The sequence below is a fragment of the Cephus cinctus genome, unplaced genomic scaffold (assembly GCF_000341935.2).
Source record: "Cephus cinctus unplaced genomic scaffold, Ccin1 Ccin1_scaffold0299, whole genome shotgun sequence".
Lineage (NCBI taxonomy): Eukaryota > Metazoa > Arthropoda > Insecta > Hymenoptera > Cephidae > Cephus > Cephus cinctus.
The window spans coordinates 834,615-845,479 of NW_014333002.1; the positions used below are offsets into that span (position 1 = coordinate 834,615).

Sequence of the window (10,865 nt, forward strand, 5' to 3'; positions counted from 1 at the left end):
AGGCTTAACAATTTGATCTCTCGCTCCACGAACGTGTAAATTCGGATCTTCAGCGAAACTGGGAGAAGAGCAAAACTTCGCTGGGAACGAGATGTCTCGTCAATAGGCCATCCTCAATTTGATATTGCTAGTTAAAGTGATTATCGAGGGGGTGGTAGGGTCAACAAAATAATTGATCGGTCAAATATTTCGAAAATCTTTACTATAGCATTGTTTCGAATGGATATACTTGTCACTGACTTTATAGTATAATCTGTTCGTATGTTCCTTTATCTGTCTAAACTACCCTCTGGTGTCTGCGCTCGGTACTATTTCCAGTACCGTGTAAAATACGATCACGTGCAGGAGCTTCGACGCACGCTATTAGATTTACAGGTGGCACTAGTATGAAGTACGGCCGCCAGACGGTTTACCAAAAAATCCCAACCCCCATGAATATGCTATTACATATATTTTTTTATTCACAACGAATCGCACGGACACGCCATTGTACATTATCTATCATATGAAAATAATCTTTTTTTGTTCCGCGAACACGCGATTCTCGCATCCACCCCCCAGGCTGGTACGACCCACCCTCAACTCTGTGCTTATTCTCAATATCCCTGATGTCACCCAAGAAGAATTAAATATCAGTCCTAAAGGTGTGATTTCCTTAAATAAAAATATGGGACTTTCGAATCACGTAATCACGAGGTAGTGTCGACTTCAAGTCATACCGAGTAATACAGTACACTAAGCCATCGAGCATATCCTGGCCGCTGGCTCGACGTCGGCCAATTCAGCAGAAGTTCTACTAATTGGAAGCAGCCTTTTGCGTGCGAGGGGTTGATTTCGATTGGAGGGGTAGAAGGTCGACGGGGTTGGCTGCGACAGGTCGGCTTGCACAAAGGCAGCTTTTTAATTGGATAACGGCATATTGACGCGTGTTCACACGTGTGCCCCAACTTTTCCCATCACGCCCACTATAACGGATCAGAAATATACAGTGCATTTGTACAGATGCATCCATCTATACACGTATCAGCCCCTATCCAGGTAGATACCAAACCACCTGGACTGTCTGACTGTATCCAATGCATTGACATCCGGATGTATTTCATCCAGCCCATACATTGACTGTGCATGCCTACCGATACACTACTCGTTATATCCCCTATAAAAAGTTTCCATTCTCCTCGCATACCTTCACGGGCAATCCAATTGAAAAGCTCCGTAAACCCTACTGCATTTATTATCCGATAGAACCAAAGGTACTGTGTACCCTCTGCGCGGCTAACGTATCATGACGCAACCCAAGATAAAAAGAACCATCAGATTAGCACCAGCGACGATATACTCTTTAGCTATATCTTCTCCGTTACAGTCTGTAAATTAGCCGCGGTATGGCGGGCCCAATAATTAGCACATGAGAATGATGAGTAGAGAGGGCGGAGTCCGCTGGCAGTAGGGCGTAGACCATCTACCTCTTCGCATCACGTCAATGCCCTAAGAGGTTATGGTTTACTAGTGGTTTCTGGCACGCGAATTTACAAAGGCCCGCACCGGTCCCGTGGAACCTGAACCGCTTTTTGGTAACAGTGTTTGGAATTGCCACACTGCTATGCTGCGCTGCATGACAATGGGGACTGTCTTTACGATGAGCTCATCCTTACGTCAACTTCCTAGGGTAATGCCCTTAACGGGACAATGCTGTCGCTGACTCTGGGTCCCCGATGTCTTCCTGCCGAAGACAGCGAGTGTTGTGGCGGCGCAGGCCTGGATCGTCGGGATCTCGAAAGCTCAGAGTGGATAAGGGGACGAACCTGTTTGTCTTCCATTACGCGAGGCAAAGCAGATCATTGTCTAGACCCTAACCAACCGAAATTCACTAGATCCTCACGGCATTACCTTCGCTCCTATGGTACCTATTGTACGGTTCGCTTTATGCTGCTTTGAGAGAAGACGATTTACTGGATACCAGACGTTATAGTAATCGTCTGGATTTTATACTTTGATTGGTATAATCAGGTCTTGTTGGGTTAATTATTACTTGTATCTTTGAGTTTTATCTAATCTTTTTTTGGGAAATTTTTTTTAGCTATTTCTACAAGATCTCGATTTTCCAAGCTGACTATGGGGCATCTGAATTTCTCTCGTTATTTTCATTATGTCTAGCCGACTTGCCTATGGAATTAATTTTAAATTTCATAAAACAATTATCATTCGCCTTGGCAATTAGGGCGCTCGCTTGTTGGCTCTACTACGGGCTGAATGGAACGACGTCGACGCGCTCCAGGAGGAAGTACTGGGTCGTAATACGTCCAACCGTCTAACTCGAATGGTTTACCCGGTTGCCATGTAGAAATTACTGTTTGCAGTATTAATTCATCCTAATTAGCTGCGTCATTCGATACAATGTATCGCAGATGAGAAGATGGAAGTGGTTTCAGTTCCATGGAAATGCTGACATTTATGAGAATCTATATTGCTCGTGCACTTTGATCATTTCAACTCTAATTTTCATGCGATATATGTATACTTACGTATATCCAATATTGAATAAACTTTTTCATATTGTTTTGGTAAACAAGGAATTTTTCAACTAGGACAATATAGGAGATATTAGCTTTTTGTGCATCCTGCGAAAAAAATTTTATAAAATACACCTCTGCACACTTGATTACCAAGCTTTATATTTTTGTGCAGTATATATGACTTACGTACAGGAATGCATATTACAGGTACATAGTAATTATTGAAGCTCTTCTTCAGGTTCTTTTTCCATGTGAATATCATGGCGTTACGTGAATAAATAATCGATTGAAATTCCACCGAGTGATTCGTGGGTGAGATGCAGCGGGTCCATGACGCGTAAGATGCACCCTTAAGTCTATAATTCATCGGAAGCATGGATCGATGAATATTAATTCCGGAAAGTCTCGAGTCTCGTGGTTTTTCACGTGGTTATGCAACACGCGAATTCCCAGTGATAATTATTGGAAAATTTTACCCAAAATTACTAATTAAAATTTTCAAAAATAAATCACTACCCAAATACACATTTATATACCAATAGATTGATTATAGAGTGAATGCAATTCCAATAAATTTTTATGATTTTTAAGTAAAACAAAATTACTCAAATCTATTCCTAGACCCAAATATGCAAATAAAAACCCGACACCGACTAGTGTATAATCAGTGTCTATAATACTTGGAAAAATAATAAATGACAAGCCCAGCCAATATCTGACTTCTGTTTATTTGCCTATGGCGTAGGCGTCATCTTGTCAGATCAAAGAGGACTCTTATAAACCAACCAAGCGCGGTGTGGTCCACTGTACTAAGAAATAAGATCCAGAGTCCGTAGCGCAACGTATCACGTATTCTAAGTACCGCTGCTTGAATAAATAAATCGCGGAAGCCGCCACGTACATTTCCGCTCTGAATATATATGCATATACGAGTACGCATGCGCGTACGTTTATGGAGTATCGCGTTCTCAATATGTGGATAAATCTTAATTTAATTGCCGAATATAAAGTAAAACAAAAATATTTAAAAAATTGATACGACAATCAGTGGCATTTTAATTTCCCCATAGGAAAGTCGTTTAGTCACTTTCTCTAGGGGCTTTTTTGTCTCTCAGCTTTTATCGCACTGTATCGCATCTTCTTTTTTTTTTCTTATTGTAAGTTGGAAAACTGAGACTGGTTATTCCTTTTCTTTTTTTTTCTCTCCACTTTCTTCGTACTGCAAGTCGGCTGCGAGAATGAGAATGAGAGTGGCGGTTAGTGGGGATGGGGTCTGGGTGAGTGGAGGGGGGAAAGTACAGGACTCTTCCGTGACTCTTGCGAACCGCTGAACTTGACCTCACGAGGTCTTTAGGTGCCTCGGGTTCAACCTTACCTGCATCGCTTGTTCAACTATCCCCTTTGACTTCCATCTTCGCTTCTTATTCGTGCGGGTGACTTTTATCTCTTTTTTTCTAGTTACTTTCTCATATACAGGTCTGCTTGCCGGCAGTTATGCATACGTGTATGACTATCGGTCACGATTCAAATTATCTTCTACATTAACCAGTGCCTCTCTTCAGAAATGAAGGTCAGTTACATTATGGTGAATCCTTGAGTACGTGACGTTGAATCTTTACTCATCGCGTATAAACAGCATCCACCGTTTTAAATGTACGTCAGAAGAAAACCATTTTTTACATTTTTTTACCAAAATAATTATTCGTCCAAAATTTGTGAAATTACCCATTCGCCATAAAAACAGTATACCAGTATAGAATTAATTTATCAAAATTTATTAATATCAAAAATTTTTGCTAAAATAAAAGCTTCGAACTAAGTAAAAATACATATTTCATAAATGCTAAGGATTTTGGTTCTTCAAGCTTTATCCTCCACTAGACCATCCATAGTTCACCCTACGAATACAGGTGGCAGCACTGCACCGGTTCTAATAAGCAGCCAAGGCAAGCAATTAATATCAAATCTAATCTAAGCACAAGTGTATATACAGAGCTGCAAGCAGAGTGAGTTCGTGCTGAGAACAGGTGAGGACATGTAGCGCGCAGCTACTACACTATACAATAGAGATATAGTATAATCAGTGTTAAGGGCCAGGGGTAGTTTTGTCAGTGCAAAGGTGCCAGCACAGAGAAGGATACACAGAGCCGGTGCTGAGTTCACTCGTTCACGGGACGAGACTGGGCTACGTCAGAACTACAGGATAGCTCCAGGCGTGCGGATCTTGTTTTACCTTCATCCGAGATGGGTCCAGAGGAACTGACTCATTACCCTAAAATTAATTAGGTTCCATGAGGTCGCAAAGGCCCAGTGCGCGCGCACTGTGAATGCGAAACATTGGACCTAGGTCCTTGGTCCCAGCATTAGAATCGTTAGATATCCTGAAGTTATCTGACCGAATTTGAACTATCTTAAAATATAATAATAATATTGATATTAAATACTCGATTAAATCCCATCCCTAATTAATCCACCAAAAAACTATCTTAACGCAGATACTCTTTTTTTGCCAACATAAATTTTTCTATTTTCAAAATAATCCTAATATTAACTTTTTCGTCTTGTGGTATATCCATAAGCAAGTACAGGTCCTTCCATGTTTGCCAGACGTAACAATTGGCTAGTGTGACTCTCTTCACGAGTTCACTCAATTGTTCCTTTCTGTGGAATGAATTATGGGCTGCCCGGATGCCCCTGGGCATCGTGCACCTTCTCTGCCGTCTATTCTACTGCTGGTCCAGGACACAATGGTCCTTGTTACCTACAGGACTACATGCATTAGTAGCTTAGGGTGAAAATTAGTGGGGGTTGGTTAGCTGCTGGTCTGGATTCTCTTAAACTTGAAGTTGAATGAAATATATTAGGGATAAGAAATATATATATATATATATATATATATATATATATAAACTTTGCTCATTTTTTTTTAGAACATATATATATATCAATCAATAATAAAAAAGAATATTCCCAATGATAGATATATAGAGCGTACGTAATTCTAAGCTAACGAGGATTACGCTTTATTGAATTGAATATTTTGCAGACCGTTATGATAATCCGTAAATACGATAGAATCAATATGGCGTAATCTCTCGTCCGCGTGTGTACAGGGGTAAACCTATTAAAACACAGAGTATTATGACCACATACTCATCGCACCAAATGCACTGCGAAAGGCTGTTTTAGGTGAACGCGTGTAAAATTTATTAGCAACCTCAGTCCTAATTCTAAGCTTTATCCCCAGAGACAGTTTGAGTAGCGATGAAAATGCTGATCAAGTAGCCGAGTCTTTTGTCGGTTTCTTAAGAATTTAAAATTAGAATAAACATCCCAGCAACGTACAGCTCAAGGGCTAAGAAACTTGATTGGATTATAAGTTCGAGTCTGGGCACAATAAATTTCTTCTTGAAACGAGGTTAAATCGTGCAGGAATCAGGGGATGCTTTTTGCCGCTAGCTGATCCAATATGCCGGTCTGCGCGACTCGCTTGACTTATTAAATCGTGTTCTCTTAAATTGGCTATTAGGTTACGTATAATAGACGATACACGTTATGGACCGGGTATTATTATAATATCCAACAATAAGGAAACTCTTGCCAGCTAAGATCTCATACATTTCAGGGGTTCTCAATCGCTGTTCGATTATTTTGTACGTTTTATAGTCTACAATCGAAATTTTGTTTTTTATGTCGTCTCTACCCTCAATCGTCATTTTAATTTTTCTTTACTCGGATTCGATAATATGTCAATTTTATTGTCACAATTTTTTTTTTAATATTGTTTTTCCGGTCGACTAATTATGGGGGTTCGAGGAGGAAATAACGATGGGTGGGGTGTGGGGAGGGGATGGAGAAAGAAAGAGTACCATCCAACTCGGAGTAAATCGTCGTAAAATTTATCGTACCCTGTGAATGAGTCATTGACAGTTCGATTACCGAGGATATTGCAAAGGGTGGCCTCTCCTTCTATACGTAGAACAACGAGCCCGACTGAACTGAAGCAAATATAATCTGCCGACTGGCTCGTGGTTACTTAAGCTGTCCGATGCAGAAGTAAGCTCCGACCGTAAAATGATTGATACCGCCGCCTGAGAATGATTAGTTTATTAATCGTTTTCCTTGACCAGCGTCGGTGGTCCGGAGACTGTAGGTGGAAGGGAAATTTTAGGGTTGAAAAAAATTGATAAGGATTTTGCTAGGATATAATCGGCCGATGTGAAACTTTTTACGGATATAAAAATTATATTTTGATAAGATAAAGGCGACTTGCAGTAACGATACGGATGACAGTTTGATAACGTATGATTGTGATAATTATTAATTTTGGAATCAGAGGATATTAAGGATTCGATTGATGGATCGATTAAGAAATTATAAGGTGTGCGAATCGGAAATTATTTTTGCGAAAAATCAAATTTGATGGTTCAAAATTTTGAAAGAGGATATTAATTTTTTTAGCCGTGACTTTGTTTCACTCGAAGTAATTCGCTGTTAATGTTTCGAAATTTTTGCAAAGTCACGACTAAAAAAATGTCTGTATAGAAATGTCTTGACCAGCTTCCAAAGACGTGGGGTTGCCAGCCTGACGGAACCTCCAGGGAAATTAATGCAATTTTTCATCGGGTAAAAAAAGTTGTGCGAGAAATCACAACGTTGGTCTTACGGGCTGTGAGGAGGGTAGTAGGTATCAGGGAGTAACTTTGTTTGATAGGGGTGGCTGATCGCGAAGACCTCACAAGGGATGTATATACTGACTTTGACTCTGACTTCAGAGGTTAATCGTTCTCGCCATAATGTATTTCCTTTAGGAACGGTCAGTTAATACAGTTGATGCTCCCTTAATCCCAAACCCGTCGTCCTACCCTATATAAGGGAAACGAATGCTGACAATTTTTTTCCCAGCCACCCTTCCTACTCCAAATCCAACAAACGATCCCCGTAATGGCTATCGCTTTTTCTCACGAGAAGTCGTTACAAATGATTCCAACGTAACACGCGGGACATTGGCACTTGACAGTTTCTTTGACAGGCATAATTGTCTAGAGAGAAGACTGAGAAAAAGAAGGAAGGCAAGAAACAGCGGGAGATTTGAAAGATTCATAATGAAAAAAAAATTACATACCAATAAATAATTCGGAAAACAAATCAATGCAATTCTCATCTGTTTTAATATTTTCAAAAAATACCTTTTTAATGAAAATAATAAAATTACATCTTTCTCCTTAACTATCCCCACGAGCTAATACCCCTGTATAGCAAAAACCCCTGTTTTACAACGCAGCCCTTGTCTCGCCCCATCGTTCGATGTTTCATAGTGGGAAACAAGGGAAATGAGACGATCGGGTAAATAATGGAGCAAATGCAAATGCACTATGGCGAACGAACGAACCACCTACTGAACGAAGTAGAATTGGTGAACTACCAACCGTGTTGGTGAAGGTCCCTGGTAGCTGTGGCTACGAACCCCCAGCTGTCTGGCTGCTGGTTCCCGGTGCCAGCGTCGTTGCCATTGCTGCCGTAGACCTATTGCGCGAGTTCATCCGCGAGTAGTCCGTGAGTATGCACTTAGGATTTAAATAAGCCCGCTAAAAGTGGGATAATTGAAATGGCAATGGTGGGGCAGCTGCAGGGTGCCGTGTGCGCATACCCCTCGAAATCCGGGCCGAAGGGGTTGCACGACGGAGACGGCAAAGCCATGGGGCGAAATCAACGACGGGATGAAGAATATAGAAAATCCCCCAAGAAATGAAAACGATTTTTAAAATCCACCATCAAATTTTTGTAAAACCTAAAAAAAAAACGATTGCAATTTATATAATTTTTTTTTCTAAATCCCATCAATTACATTTTCTACCAATTACATTATATATGACATTTCACGTGGACCAAATCTTTCAAAGGCTCCATCCTAACCATACAAAAATTCCATGTTTCTGGACCACCACGAAAAAGATACACGGCTCTGTAATTAATAGCCAGAACATACAAAACCCTAATGCCTCCGTCTTCGACTCGCCATTCCGAACATAGGGTGGATACAGACTAAGCGGATGAATAGGTCTTTTGGCGCTATTGTGTTCCTGGCATTATGCCAATACCTTCCATTCGATAAATATCATCTTAATGAACTCATGTATATTTGATTGGGAGCTTTCCATCCCATCCACCCCTCTCAACCACGCACTATCTATCTACAAGCTGTACCATACACACACAGTCCCACCATAATCAACCTTCCATTCCGCCTTCAACCCTCAGAACGTTTTCCACCCCCCATATCCAAAACTCTCTCGGCCTCTCGCACCCCGTCTAACTTCTATATCACTGAATACCACCACCATCCAAAAAATATAATGACTAACAATTCATATTGTGACTCTAAAGATTAATTAGTTTCGTCGATATCTTATTATATAATAACAAATAATAATAATAATAACGAATATAGTATCTCTGTAAATTAAGACTTTAGCGTTTTACCCCTTTCGAAGCTATCACGTGTATCTCAGCATAAGCGCACTATACGTAATAAGAGCGTAGGGGGGAAGCGGAGGTTGGCTTGTATGTCAGAAAGAGACAGAAGAGGTCGACAGGGGATACCAGTGCAAAAGCTCGAAAGGTGAGACGTACCTAGTACTCTCTTGGCAAAGTTTTCGGGTTGATTCTGAAGGGGGGGAGACAGGGCGAGAGGGGAGGGTGGAGGGAGGGTGACGGGATCGCGCGTTATTTATACGTAGTGGTTTGGCCGAGGGTCTGTAGGAAGAGAGGGTGCTACATTAGCAAGATTGCCCCCCCCCTTCCTGCCACCCTTTCCCAAGCTTCACCCTTACTCACCTACTCGCGTTCACTATCTCTCGCTCTCTCATCCTTGACTTTCCTCCCTCCTTCGTTTCTCGATACCTTCACTCCAATGCACCCCTCGTTGATATACTGCATATGTGTATATATATATATATACGCCTTGTTTTCTAACGAAAATAAACTCCCTCTACTAGGCTGAGAGTCAAACACGTCGCGATCCTTGGCATTATCCCGAAAGAAATGGCCATTGGGTATTAAGGGCTGGTTTTCATTTTTCTTTTATTTCGACTATTTCATCGCAATATTATTTACAGCGCTGCGACTCTTGACTCCTATCTCTGTTAATATGTCTTGAAGCGGTGTCGTGTTACTGGGCCGTTTACGAGGATAGGGGTTAAAGCTTAATGGTCTGCAAGGTGCTGCCAGCGATACTTTTATATACGTATAGTATATTGGGTATATATATATATAGTTGTATGTAGTATAGGTAACAAAAATAAATATAACGATCCAGTTGGAGAATATTTGCATTGCGCACTGAAGTGCGTCAGCGAGGAATATATACTAATGGACTGATAAGGTTCTAATCTTTTAGTGATTTCCCTGTAGATATAAAATTTTTTTTTATACAGATAATTTTTTTCAATTGATTTCTTAGGGTACCGAACGTCTTTTAATTACGTCCAGTTATCAATGCTACATTGTGGGGCAGGTGAGGTTAGAATGTTTCCGGAGTAAAATAGACGATATTTATAATTAACGAGAAGATGTGCTGGATAAATGTGTTTTTTTTCACACTTTTGTTCTCTTATCTTTTTTAACATACAATGTATAATTCAATTACGTACGCTTTTGTTGTGTCAGAATTTTTCATCCATGATAAACACCACCGACTTGACCGGTCTCTTAGTTCCGTTCTGGTACTGAAAACTAAGCTGGCAGCTAGTACGTTAATTGGCAGCTCCTGCCAATTGACACTCATTAGAGCGTAAGATTAATTACGAAGCCCGCGGCAGCCACGCCACTGCCTTCACTCCGCAGAGTCCTCTCCAATTAATGAAAGTTATGTCCGACGTTAACAAACCCTACGCCATATTGAAACATGTCAGCAGACGCAGTTGTTCGCGATTTGTTATCAGGATATACTAGACGGACGTATAATGGAGCTTTTCTGTACTATATATAAATGCGTATCTTTTTTTTTATACTTTTAACATATTTTTCTCAAAGGTTCATATAGCTTGCTTTCTCTCCGTAATTATAATTATCGTCATTAAGAATTCTATATTTATATCTTACGTCAGACAGACCGTGACTGCTTGCGTTATTTAAAAACGCGTGTATTCGTGCACGCACCTATATATATATATATACATTGTGACGTTATTTACGTCACAAGGCTAGAATCGGTCGACTCTTGTGTTTATCATACAGGACGTAGTACCGTCCCTTAGTGTCGCGCTGGCTAAAATAACCGGCCAAGAACTCCAGGGTCTCGAGTATATAATTTAATGGGATTAGGCTAATTCCTATGGTAAAAAACTT

At 40.5% G+C, this 10,865-nt stretch overlaps 1 long non-coding RNA gene across 1 annotated transcript in view; it reads right to left on the reverse strand.

Annotated features, from left to right (window-relative positions):
* LOC107266080 overlaps positions 1–10,401 on the reverse strand; it is a 12,599-nt gene extending 2,198 nt beyond the window's left edge. Inside the window, exon 1 of the long non-coding RNA XR_001537337.2 lies at positions 10,169–10,401. This is a non-coding gene — a long non-coding RNA (uncharacterized LOC107266080). The remainder of the gene's footprint in view (positions 1–10,168) is intronic.
* Between the last annotated feature and the right edge of the window lie 464 nt (positions 10,402–10,865).